We start from the raw sequence: 14,209 nt of genomic DNA on the forward strand, positions 1-14,209 counted from the left end.
CATGTTGATATTATGGGCTTTTTTTTCTGTCTTTAAGATAAAGTGAATTAAGAATATAAGGCAAGAATATCGTCCAAATGTAATGTATGATATGAAGTTTTTCATATAGGTTTATATATTGGATACATTTTGTTGTATTATTTCACCTGTATCGGGTGCTTATCTGTATTTCTGAACTATTGTAATTATATTTGTGAACTCTAATAAAAACAAAATTAAAAAAAAAAAGAAGAAATTCAGAGTAAGTGTTATTGTATTGTTTTTTTATTACGCACCTGTTAATTATACAATTCTACTGTATTGAGTAGTCCTTTAAAGGGAAATGAAACCCCAAATTTTTCTTTCATGATTCAGATAGAGCATTTAATTTTAAACATCTTTCCAGTTTACTTCAATGATCAAATTTGCTTCATTGTTATTTAAATCCTTTGTTCTAGCTCCCAGTCGTGCATTGCTGCTCATGAGCGTACCTAGGTATGCTTTTCAAAGCATAATAAAAAGAGAGTGAGAAATCTAAGGGACTCCTTGGTAAGGAGTGACCTGGGATCCCTGAAAAACAGTCATCCAAGATTTATAGACCAGAAATCATTGGGGTCTTATCCTTGTTTAGGATGTACCAATTGCCATGCTATGATAAAGGGGAAAGAGTTTATGCACCCCAGAACAGGCCGTAAATACAACATAAAGGGGTACTATACGTGTATAACTTCATTTATCGTTTATTTGATTCAATGTCCGTGCTCTCTGATTTATATTGGGGAGTCCACCAGAAAAGGCAGGGGAAGGATGAACCAACATAAGTCCAACATCAGGTGTGCCAACAAAGAAGCCCCTGTATCTTTTCATTTTATACAAGCAGGACATAATATAAGTCAAATGCGATGGCAGATTATTGATCACATAGTTACACTTAGAGGTGGGGGAGATAGAGAGAAGATCCTCAAACAGAGATAAACTTACTGGATCCATCATTTGGACAGCATGCACCCTAGAGGGTTAAATAGGGAAATGGATTTTTCAGTGTTTATTTAGCTCTTAGGGGATTTATCCATAAGTCCTTCATATTATAATCATTGTTATTAGATCTGATATATATGCCTAATGTCATGAATGTATATTCATATTATTGCTGCTTCCAATTCACTGTTATGTTATCTTTTTATAAGTTTTGTTTTTAATGGTATTATAGGGTTAAAGGAATTGGTGTAATAAAGTAGGGATACCACTAGGTGGACTATTAGTGATACATGAAATGTATTTGTGCAAGTCTGTGTGTAATTAACTGTTAATTGATCAGCCTATATAGTGTCTATATGGGCTTTGTCATTTTATATGCATGATTAAGGCCGGAAGGGCAGAAACGTTGCATCTTTGAAAATAAAGGTATAAACTATTAAGTTTGTTTGGTGCTGTGGACTTCATTGACTTCAATTTATTCAACAAAGGATATCTAAAGAATTAAGCAAATTAGATAATAGAAGTACATTGGAATGTTGTTTAAAATTGTATTCTCTATCTGAATCATAAAAAAATAAATTGGGGTTTCATGTCATATGTCCCTAAGTGGCCCCATCAAAACATACATTGTACTTATAAGTCTTTTTAAGAGGTATATCTTTGGTCTGCAAAACAATATAAAATTACATCATTGCATTTGAAATACAGTGAATAATGTATGATGTGTTTATAAAAATTACCTTATCTTAAACTGAAATTGAATTAATGGAATACATAAATAATGTATGATGCATATATAAAAAGGACTTAAAGGGACACTAAACCTAAATTTTTTATTAAATGATTCAGATACACCGTGCAATTTTAAGCAACTTTCAATTCACTCCTATTATCAATTTTTCTTCGTTCTCTTGCTATCTTTATTTTTAAAAAGCAGGAATGTAAAGCTTAAGAGCCGGCCCATTTTTGTGATCAACCCCTATGTGTTAACCATTGCAACAAGAGGCTAAACATATAGTTAAAGGGACACTGAACCCACATTTATTTATTTCATGATTCAGATAGAGCAGGCAATTTTAAGTAACTTTCTAATTTACTTCTATTATCAATTTTTTTCGTTCTCTTGCTATCTTTATTTGAAAAAGAAAGCATCTAAGCTAAGGAGCCAGACAATTTTTGGTTCAGTTCCCTGGACAGCACTTGTTAATTGGTGGGTGAATGTATCCACCAATCAGCAAGAACAACCCAGGTTGTTCACCAAATATGGGCCGGCTTCTAAACTTACATTCTTGCTTTTCAAATAAAGATACCAAGAGAATGAAGAAAAAATGATAATAGGAGTAAATTAGAAAGTTGCTTAAAATTGCATGCTCCAGAGGTTTTACAAGAGGTGTGTCCTGGGATTGTAACACATAGGGTTGCTACCTATTCTGGGGGGAAAATATCAGCCGTGCTAATTAGCATAAGTTTGCATAAATAATTATACATCATAAATAAGGAACTAAAGCTGCTAGGATTGTTTTTAAAAGATCATTTGTTTATAATTAGATTCCAACACACTTAAAGGCATACACACATAAGCTGTGATAAAAGTTATTACTGTTTTTGAGCAGGATACAAACATATGCTGTGAGGGCCTCTGCACTAGTATGCAAGCTCAGAGAGCTGGGGATGGTGTGTATTGCTTCTGTGAAGACTTTATTTCTCTGAGAAGGTGCGCTGTTTGAATACTGGTGCACAGGCCTTCAAACAAACGCAAAAAGTGTCCAGCAATCCTGCAAACAGTGCACGCTGAGGGGTTCTGTACACAACCCAGAGAAATAAAAAACAGTCCAAACAGCAGCACCAAAGATCTCATACAAATAGGTTTATTCCATCAAAACCAAAGACATCAGCACAACGTTTCGGTCCAGATAACCTTAATCATGTTGCATACATAAGATACAAACACACTATTTATATCCAAACTGGGGGGAGATAATCCAGAACTCAAGAGAGTATTAACTCTTGCATTCCTACCTACATCAATCTGTATATATAAAGCTCCCTCTAGTGTTCAATTTGTATTATCTTAACATCAAACACATCTACACATTAAAATCATACATAAATATGTACAGCCAACAAACATATCTATCCATTTGTATAATTATAAAATTTCTCTATACAATTTGGGCAATTTATTTATCTAACTCAAAAATTCCAATCTATCTCCCTATTCATCCCTAATGGATGGAAACTTTGTATTTTCTAGCTCCAGAACGCTTCCCTACTTTTCAGTAATTTAACTCTATCTCCACCTCTCCTTAGTCTTTTAACATGATCAATTATTTGGAATCTAAGATGGGATATTTCCTGCCTCTAAAAATTAATTAGCAACAGGTGCTGAAGTGTCTCTGCTCCATATATTAGATTTATGATTATTCATCCTATCTCTTATTCTGCAGGTAGATTCCCCAATATAAATTTTGGAACAAGGACATCTAATCAAATATATTGCAAAATGTTCACTCAATCCTTCTCCCAAAATCAGTACCTAGTTCCTATTCCCATTTAGCTATAAATGTGGTGTTTGTTATGGATTATTATCTCAGAGTAATTTATAAACTATAGAGACATGCCTAGATATCTACTCTGTATAGCATATATGTTCATTTGGTCAAGTTTCCAGTGAATTATTTTGTACGGATTGTGTAAAAAAATGCAGAACTTGGAAATAAGTGAACCATTAATGCTAGTTCTCCTTATGTCTTAATAAGCCCTTTGTTTAGCAGGAGGAACATAGTGATATTTGAAGGTCTTTCTGCTGTTTTGATCATTGCATTGTCGACTATGGAGAAAGAGTTGTTGAGAATTGGGTTTTTAAGTGGGGAAATAGGGCTAGATATACATTTAACTGAAGTTTAAGAAAAAATTGTCTATCCGACGGCACTAACTCCCAAGACCTTGCTCCTATAACAAATGGGTCTCTAGTAACCCAAAAAGAAAGACAAATAAGTGGGATATGTTAGGAGCGCCTAGGCTAAAGGCTGGGTCTGGTGGAAAATGCAAGTTAAGATACTAAAATGTCAACAAAGTTTAATATCAAATATATAGTATAATAACAGATAATTAATAACACATTTATAAATGTATAAGAGTACATGGATCCATAGTACTAATAAAACCGGTTTACAATAATATAATAATACAATAAGATATAAAAATGATACAATAAAATATGATAAGGTAAACAAATAAAAATAAATATAAAACCAAAGTTTACACGTAAATAGGCCCCTAGGGACCTGGGGCACAAAAGCAATGGGAATATAAGACTAAATGGGAATCAAGTATGCAAAAATCCAAATAACAGTAAGATGTGCAAAATGCAAAAAATAAAATATATATATGTATGTATAAAAATGTCAGTGAAATCCAAGTGACTGTGTGGAGGAAGTCCTGTTATTCAAAATAAGAATTTATAAAGTCAAGTGATCCAAAATGAAATTAAGTCAAGTGATCAAAAAACCTTTGTGATACAAATCAATCCAGGTGTATAAACTGATCCAAATAAGTGATTGGTGATCCAATTTATAAAGAACACAAAAATAAAAAGTCAAAACTATACCAAAAATGTTTAACAAGGAAATGTGAAAAATCACAAAAGGGGAATCAGGGGTATCAAATATAAAACTACAAAAATGTGAAGAGCTCCAATATCTGTGAAAAAAGAAAAAAAAATACAACATAGAGCAGTACTGTTTAAAATAGACTCTAAATAATAAGAATATAGCTCACCATATATGCCAACGCGTTTCAGCCCACCAATAGGGCCTTTTTCAAGACTTTCTTTTTTCACAGATATTGGAGCTCTTCACATTTTTTGGAGTTTTATATTTGATACCCCTGATTCCCCTTTTGTGATTTTTCACATTTCCTTGTTAAACATTTTTGGTATAATTTTGACTTTTGATTTTTGTGTTCTTTATAAATTGGATCACCAATCACTTATTTGGATCAGTTTATACACTTGGATTGATTTGGATCACAAAGGTTTTTTGATCACTTGACTTAATTTCATTTTGGATCACTTGACTTTATAAATTCTTATTTTGAATAACAGGACTTCCTCCACACAGTCACTTGGATTTCACTGACATTTTTATACATACATATATATATTTTATTTTTATTTTTTGCATTTTGCACATCTTACTGTTATTTGGATTTTCGCATACTTGATTTCCATTTAGTCTTATATTCCCACTGCTTTTGTGCCCCAGGTCCCTAGGGGCCTATTTACTTGTAAACTTTGGTTTTATATTTGTTTACCTTATCATATTTTATTGTATCATTTTTATATCTTATTGTATTATTATATTATTGTAAACCGGTTTTATTAGTACTATGGATCCATGTACTCGTATACATTTATAAATATGTGTTATTAATTATCTGTTATTATACTATATATGTGATATTAAACTTTGTTGACATTTTAGTATCTTAACTTGCATTTTCCACCAGACCCAGCCTTTAGCCTAGGCGCTCCTAACATATTCCACTTATACATTTAACTGACCCAACAACACTGTCCCAAATCCTTAGGGACAGATTATGAGTGGAGCACAAATGTTTGCACGCAAGGGATAAGGGGTTTATCATGACTGTTTTCTCTCATAGTGCTTAAAATTCGTATTACGTATTGTTTTAGCGCAATTGCAATTTAGAATGATTACAGCAATTTCAGAGCTCTGGTTAACTGTTTCTAGAAACAAAAAAGTGTCACAAAACACATAAAAAATACATTACAAAGTACACACATTTATAATAACACTAATAAAAATTATTTTAAAAAATACTGCAGAGGGACGGAGCCTGGCCACAATGGCGGATGGCTGCATTCTAGAATGGCTCTCTATCCCCATGATGATATAACCTTATAATTTGGCATACCCCTTTTCTTCACTTACCTACAACTGGGGCAAAAATACTCTAAGAGACCACCTATAGCTGCAAGACAGCCGGCGCCAAAATTATCAGCAGTATTAATCTGCATTGCAACACCTAGCAAAATATTTTTTTTAATTAGATTTTCAATGGTTTTAGTTTTAAAAATGTTTATTGCACTGTGAAAAGCCATTTGAAGATATCTTTTAGCAATACAACCCATAGATATTGTAAAAAAATTGATGAACATTTGATTCCTTTAAAAATAATCAACTTCCTTTTGCAAGTAATTTTTTTTCCCATTCAACTTTCCTTTGCAATGTCTTATTTTAAGTTTAATATACCACACTTAAATCATACTTTATAAAGTGCTGTTTAATAGCAATCCCCTTGAACCAGAAAACTGGTCCAGTTTATTTAGTTTTTAAGATAAGACTTTATATAAAAGCTGTTTCTTTAATACATCTGCTAGTGTCTTTTTACACATTTTTATCCATTTCACTGTCATCATCAAAAAGATATATGCCAATCTCATTCTGATTGCTCTCCGGAGAATTACATTCAGATGGTTCTTGTTCAAGTCTATAATTTCCAGTTTTAGAAAGTGAACCATAAACTGGGTAAAGGTCTGTTTTCCTTTGTTAGCAGTAATTCCAGAATGTAAATCGTCAAATGAGGTTCTTTCCTCTCCTACACCACCATGCTTAGTTGCCTTATGTTCTGGTAGGCTTTGCAAATGATAAAAGCTATTGTCACAAAAGTTGCAGTGGTAAAGTTTGTCCCCATTATGTATTCTCTCATGTTTATTATATTCAGTAGCTTCCACAAAACCTTTTCCAAGAGTACACTTAAATGGCCGATCACGAACATCAACAAAATGATGACGTTTCAGATGGTCAAAGCGCCTGAACCCAGTACCACATATGGGACATTTAAATGGCTTCTGTCCAGTGTGAATAAGGCTATGTTTATTTAAATCTGATGGATACTTGAAATGTTTTTCACAGATACAACACTTGTATAGCTTCCAGTAAATTGTATTATTTTTAAATTCAGGATGTATTTGCTGATGCTGGGAAAGTTTATAGGTTTTCTGGCACGCAGGACACTTGTAAGGTCTTTGATTGGAATGGCTTTGCAAATTATGTTTTAAATGAGAGGGCCACTTAAAAAGTTTACCACAGTCATAACATTCAATTGGTTTATATTACATATTATAAGGTGTTTTGTAATGTTTCTTAGCAATATTGCCAGACTTTTCACTACTAACGTCTTTGTTCTGTTCTTGAATCAGATGTGAATAATCAGTGTTTTGTGCAACAGTGTAATGAACTCCTTTGCTATCAATCAGTAATAATTCCAGATATTTCCCATCTGCTTTTCTTTACTATCTACACATTGTATTTATAGCTCCGTATCTAACATATTAGGCTTGATAACAGGTGTTTCAGCATTCCTAAGACCTATAATAGAAGACTGTAATTACTACATTAGTATACACAACATTTAGTCCTATTATGTGCTTCTACGTCTGTTAGATCTGCTATTTAATATAAAGATTAGATGCACATGCCGTTTTAAAATCAACATCTGATAATAAAAGATATTTAATGTGAAGGTAAACTTTGATAAATGAAAGCCCGTTTTTTAAAAAATACTATTAAAAACAGGTGCACTTTCATTCATCAAAGTTTACAAAGCAGCCGTTTCGATTAAAAACTTACTTCTCTTCTTTGCACAGCCAGAGCAGCTTCCCCCACCCGGAGATCCTCTCTTCACGTGTCATCAATGACTAATCCAGCTTCCTCCAATCACGGCTTTCCCCCCAGGGTAGTCATTGCCTGAGGCCATGCCATAATTGGAGGAAGCTGGATTAGTCATTGATGACGTGTGAAGAGAGGATCTCCGGGTGGGGGAAGCTGCTTTGGCTGTGAAAAAAACAAAGGTAAGTTTTCAACCAAACGGCTGCCTTCTAAACTTTGATGAATGAAAACGCCCCTGTTTTTAATAGTATTTTAAAAAAAACAGGCTTTCACTCATGCAAAGTTTACCTTCACTTTAAGGGAAGTTGCGTCATTTTAATTTCACTAGAGATGTCTGATTTTAGTTAATTTCATGCCAAAATATGGTGCTCACTTTCCTTGTCATGATGGCTTTGTAAAGTGCATTTGAGGTTAATAAAAAAGCAGACGTTAACTGCGCTCCTTGATTCAGTAATTTCAATTTTACTTTTATGGAACCTTTTAGTAATTATATACATGATTCTATGAATATTATGATGGAGAAACTAGATTTAATCTTAGTATTGAAAGTAGAAATAACTTAACCTTTTAATGCAGAAGCTAGTGTGATATGAGGGTTGCGCAACTGACATATACACATAAAAACATGCATAATCAACAAAATTATATATAGATGTGTGGGAAATTTTAGAAAGCCAACACAATAAATTCTATATAGTATGCTACAGAAACACCCACCCTTATGAAAACGTTATAAAATGTATTGGTTCTTCGTTACTTAAAGAAACTATCAGTCCCCTATAAAATTAAAGGGACAGTTGTGTCAAAATAAACTTTTATGATCCAGAAAGAGCATGCAGTTCGAAGACCCTTTCACATTTACTTCCAATATCAAATTTTTTATATACACACTTTGTTGGTATCAAAATCCTATTGAGCATGTGCACAAGCTCACGGGGTATACGTAAAATTTGTCCAAAAAAATCTACTGCTTATTAGAAATACAGAGTAGGTGTTAAATCATTGTCTTTTTATAATGCACTTGTTAATTATGCAATCCTACTGGATTGAACAGTCTGTTAAGGAGTAGTTTAAATAAGTAAGATCCACGGTGTGCAGCTGCATCTGTCCTAAAACCAACAAAGTAAGGTCATCCAATGAGAGTGGTCCAAGCAGAGTGCCGTAGCAGCAGTAGATCAGACCGCCAATGTAATAACAAGAGAAAGAAGGTGCAGGCACTGCTCAGCGTGTCAATAAAAAAAAACAATCCTTTATTTCAAGCAAGTTAAAGGGACAATCTACACCAGAATTTGTATTGTTTTAAAAGATAGATAATCCCTTTATTACCCATTTCCCAGTTTTGCATAACCAACACAGTTATAATAATATATTTTTAACCTCTGTGATTATCTTGTATCTAAGCCTCTGCAAACTGCCCCTTTTTTCAGTTCTTTTGACAGACTTGCAGTCTAGCCAATCAGTGCCTGCTCCCAGATAACTTCTCGTGCACGAGCACAGTGTTATCTATATGAAATACGTGAACTAACAACCTCTAGTGGTGAAAAACTGTTAAAATGCAATCTGAAAGAGGTGGGCTTTAAGGTCTAAGAAATTAGCATATGAACCTCCTAGGTTAAGCTTTCAACTAAGAATACCAAGAGAACAAAGCAAAATTGGTGATAAAAGTAAATTGGAAAATTGTTTAAAATGACATGCTCTATCTGAATCATGAAAGTTTATTTTGGCCTAGACTGTCCCTTTAAAAGGCAAAGTCCATGGATAGACAGGAGGAGAATAGCCTGACGAGTTTCGCACCTTCTAGTGCCGCTTAATCATAGGCTATTGCAGGTAGGAAGGATTACCCCTTTTATAGGAGAATCAGTTAACCCTTTACTTACAATACAACAATGATGACAAGTAAAAACAATCCAAGTTAAAAACAAAGCAATAGGATCAATTAATAAATGTAAAAAGCCTATTTCATAAATGTACATTGCATATTTAAACATCCGACACACAAGAAAGTTGATGAAATACAAATATAAGTTGTACAGAAATTCATTAAATCATAAAAATTAATTAATCCATGATGTGTTGGAAATAAGGGGCACAAAATTATGTATATTGGATCATATATGTTCACAAATGAACAAATAAGAATGTAATAGGTAAAAACAATATGATAAGAGAATATTACAAAAAGAGTGAATGAGATGAACAAACAATGCAAACCAGGCCACTTAAAAAAGGCCAAGTTAATCATCTAATAAATAGTTTATGTCATACTCTTTGCTCGTACCATTCTGTATAGGAGAATGGAGTTTCAGTATCCAGAACAATTCCTTTTTGTCCAAAATGTTATGTTTAATACCACCCATGGTGGCTATGTCTATAATCTGTACAGACATATCAGCCAAATGTGAGAAATGAAAACCATTAAAGTGATTGGCCACTGCTGAATCTTTACAATAATTCTTAACATCTCTTACATGTTTACCAAATCTTGTTCTAACCTCCCTTGAGGTTTTGCCCACGTACTGGCAATGACATAGGTTGCATGTTAAGAGATAGAGACAGCAAATGTGGTTTTGCAATTTGCATAAAACTTAATGCTATATTGCGAATCATCATAACTGGAAACAAACAAATCTCCAACAACCAAATTAGAACAACTATTGTTGGAGATTTGTTTGTTTACAGTAGCATCAGATATATAGTACAGTATTGCTATCAGAAAGCTAATATTTGTTGTTTAAAATAAATCTTGCATTTTAGATCACAAAAAACAAACAAAAGACACAGGCAAAGAAGATTGTGGCTAACTGGTGGGGAGAAATGCAATTTATAATAATTTTATTTAAAAAAATATTAGTGAAAAGTCTGGATTTTAGAAAAATTCTAGATTTTGAAATTCCAGATTTGGGTATTTGTACCTGTATTAAGGTTATTCCCGTCTCCCTCTAGTCTGGGGGCCACCATGTTGAAATCGAGCTTTCTCTACATTCCATTGCTGACGTTTGCACTTGTGTAACAACTCTTCTCCTTCAGATACCTGCAGTGAAACCTGGGTTCCACACGTAATTTAGAGTTGCATGAAATATATTGTGTTTAATGCCCTTTAAGGCACATACCTCCATAACAATTATGGAACCATGTCTAGGTTCCACTTGATCTCGAGCCATACCAATACTTAACTATATTATGAGATTTCATGATATTAAATGATGCAATTCAACAGGGCTGTGCTAACCTTTCCATAATTATATATAAGCTTATGATTCTGGGAGTCATTTGTTTTATTGGTATTGTAGAAAATATGGATAACATCATAAAAAAAAAATCATCTTTTAGGGACAGTATACTTCAGAATGTTTATTGTTTAAAAAGATAGATAATCCTTTTATTACCCATTCCCCAGTTTTGCACAACCAACACAGTTATATTAATATACTTTTTACCTCTGTGACTACCTTGTATCTAAGCCTCTGCAGACTGCCCCCTTATTTTAGTTCTTTTGACAGACTTGCATTTTAGCCAATCAGTGCTGACTCAAACAACTCCATGGAAGTGAGCACGATGTTATCAATATGACACACATGAACTAGTGGTGAGATAAGAGGCAGCCTACAAGGACTTAAAAAATTAGCATATGACCCTGCCTAGGTTTAGCTTTCAACAAAGAATACCAAGAGAATAAAGAAAATGTGACGATAAAAGTAAATTAGAAAGTTTTTTAAAATTGCATGCCCTAGCTGAATCATGAAAGTTTAATTTTGACTAGACTGTCCCTTTAATGCCATATTCTAAATGCAACCAATAAAAAAAAAATACTTTAATGTTCCTATAAGCATTATGCTGAAAATATGATAAAAAAAGGATATCGTGTAGCTGATCCTCAATTCCTCAAAAGAGAAAAAAAGAGCAAATAGCGTGATATTGTTTAAACAATCTAGTAAAAACTGTGCATACAAAAAATGGCTACTACTCACAAATACCTGAGCTATTATCAGCTCAGGTGTAGATGCAATCCTTAGTGCAAAGCTGTCAGGATCAGCTATAACTGTGCATGTGCCTCTTCACAATCTCCAAAATCTCCAAAGAAAGCAAAACATAATAGTGTGATACAACAAGATGCTGGACTTCCGGGGCGGAGCTTGCAGAGGCACGACAGCATACATGCTGTCTGAGCATCTGAGCGATTTATAACGACCGCTGTGCCGGGGCCCTTGTCTGAGAGCAGTGTAGCCCAGACTGGACATGCGAGCCAGGACAACAGTGTTCGACGGCACAGGAAGTCTATCGCAAGGCCAACTTGCCACAGACACAGTTTGGTGCATCTGAGCACTTGGAGCAAGAGGGCGCAGGAGGTAATCCGGATCTAGTGATACCTCCCAAAGAACAGACCCCGCAATAGGAGACGCACGGAGCGGGAGACAGAGCTGCCACGTACACAGCTGTGGGGGGGAATCAGCCCCAGTTGACGGAAGAGTGGCACTAGAGGGAACCCCACCTACAGGACCCGTGAAAGGCAGAGACCGGAACTACCTACACGGGCAGCTCAACAGGCTTTTGCGGAGAGAACGGCTCAACACCCCGACAAGCAGGAAGAGACTACCAGGGAGGAAAACGCAAGTACTCAATCTCAGTAGTATCTGAGGGTAACGTTGAACCTACCTTTACCAGATATACACATCTTGCTAAAGTGTAGGCTCATTTAAATGTAATAAGAAAGGGCTTGAGCTATGGAGTCTTTGTAAGGGGAGAAAAGGCCAAAATCCACTGTGGGCACCTATTATTGGGAAACGGGGTGTGGAGGCTATTGGTAGCCTTTTTCAACAAGACATTATCCTGAGTTAAAGAATAATATACGGGTGTTAAGCTCCTAATCAGCCTGATGTAACTACAGAGTCGATTTGCCACTATTTGTTCTGACATAAGGCAAATGAGCAGGAGTGTTGGAATAAAACAAGCCATTATTTCTGTGTGGGGCAATTGATAAGCCCCAGAAAGGGACAGTAAATCAAGTGTGCTCTGGACTAGAGACTGGCTAAAGAATACAGGGGATATGAATATATAGCAGTGCATATGGGAGTAAACAACATTCACTGCTACCCCTGATATTTATGTTGGTTGCTGGATCCACATTGGACAGAGGCCCCAATAAAGGGTCAGATTACTCTCTGAACAATTCCGCTTAAGGGAAGCGGATATATGCTAAAAAAAGGCTTTAATAAAGGGGCAGATTCCTCTTTTTTTTTCCGTGTACCATGAATGTTTGCAATAGTATGCTAATGTTAAGTAGATTGTTGATGCACAGTTATATATATTAATGCAACGGCTAGCGCATAAGTATAAATGCTGAAAAGAAGAACCATAGCATATTCTAAATGTGCCATTATAGATTGAGGGTGATAAGTAAGCATAAAGGGTATAAGGAAGTGATAATGAGCCCTGAATACTGCTGCTTAAATTATTTTACTACTTGACTTCAGATAGATCTTTTCTAAAATAAACAAACACTACCAACACATAGCACACACACTTTTCCAGCTTTATAGCTGCTCACTTTGTTTGCGTTACTTTAGTTTTTTTCCTTTTGTATCCCCTGTTAGCTTGTAATTACACTCACAGGAGCACAGAAGGGCTCTCCGATTGGGTAGTGGAAGGGCTACTACTACTACTACAAGTGGAGATTTAGGTACCTCTCTTTTCACTAGAAGTTTAATTTTCAAGTGCCCTTTCCTTTCACGGCCAGAGGCTAATGATTTCTGTAAGGAACATGGATTACTGTAACTACTGTATTATGATGACCAAACCATTTTTTTTATTTACTAAATGTATAATTTTATGATGTTTTATTATATTTTTTCTATGTATGGAGTGCAGAGGAGGGAGGCGGGAATATATTGAGAAACTCCACCCATATATAAATTCAGAGGTAATGAGAGGCCCAAAAATTATAACAAGATAAGTAAGAATGGCTAATAAGATTAATATTTTATCTTGGAATGTGGGAGGTATTACGTCCTCCATGAAGAGGTAATTAAATTTTAAAACAATTAGTATACCACAGAGTATTGCATTTCTACAAGAGACACACCTCAATTACACGGAAACTGAGAAGTTGAAGAGTAAATGGGTTGGGGATATATTAACTACACCGTATTGTGGTAGGAAAAAGGGGGTAGCCATACTCTTTAATAAGAATCTAGCTTATAATATACTAACACAGGAAGTGGACAAGCAGGCTAGATACATAATTCTAGAATTACAAATACATAACCTGAATTTGGTCGTGTATAACGTTTACGGTCCCAATAAGATGGACCAGGAATTTTGGGAGGAGCTGAATTACAAACTAATATATGGGGAAAAATATAATTGTGGGAGGGGACTTTAATTTGGCACCAGCCCCTTTGGTGGAAACATTCAAATGTTGTCACAGAATTCTATCAGCCAATCGGAATTAAGATAGAAAAAATTCTATTGGCTGATCCAATCAGCCAATAGGATTGAGCTTGCATTCTATTGGCTGATTGGATCAGCCAATAGGATTTTTTCTACCTTAGAATTCTATC

The sequence above is a fragment of the Bombina bombina genome, chromosome 1, assembly GCF_027579735.1.
Source record: "Bombina bombina isolate aBomBom1 chromosome 1, aBomBom1.pri, whole genome shotgun sequence".
Taxonomy (NCBI): domain Eukaryota; kingdom Metazoa; phylum Chordata; class Amphibia; order Anura; family Bombinatoridae; genus Bombina; species Bombina bombina.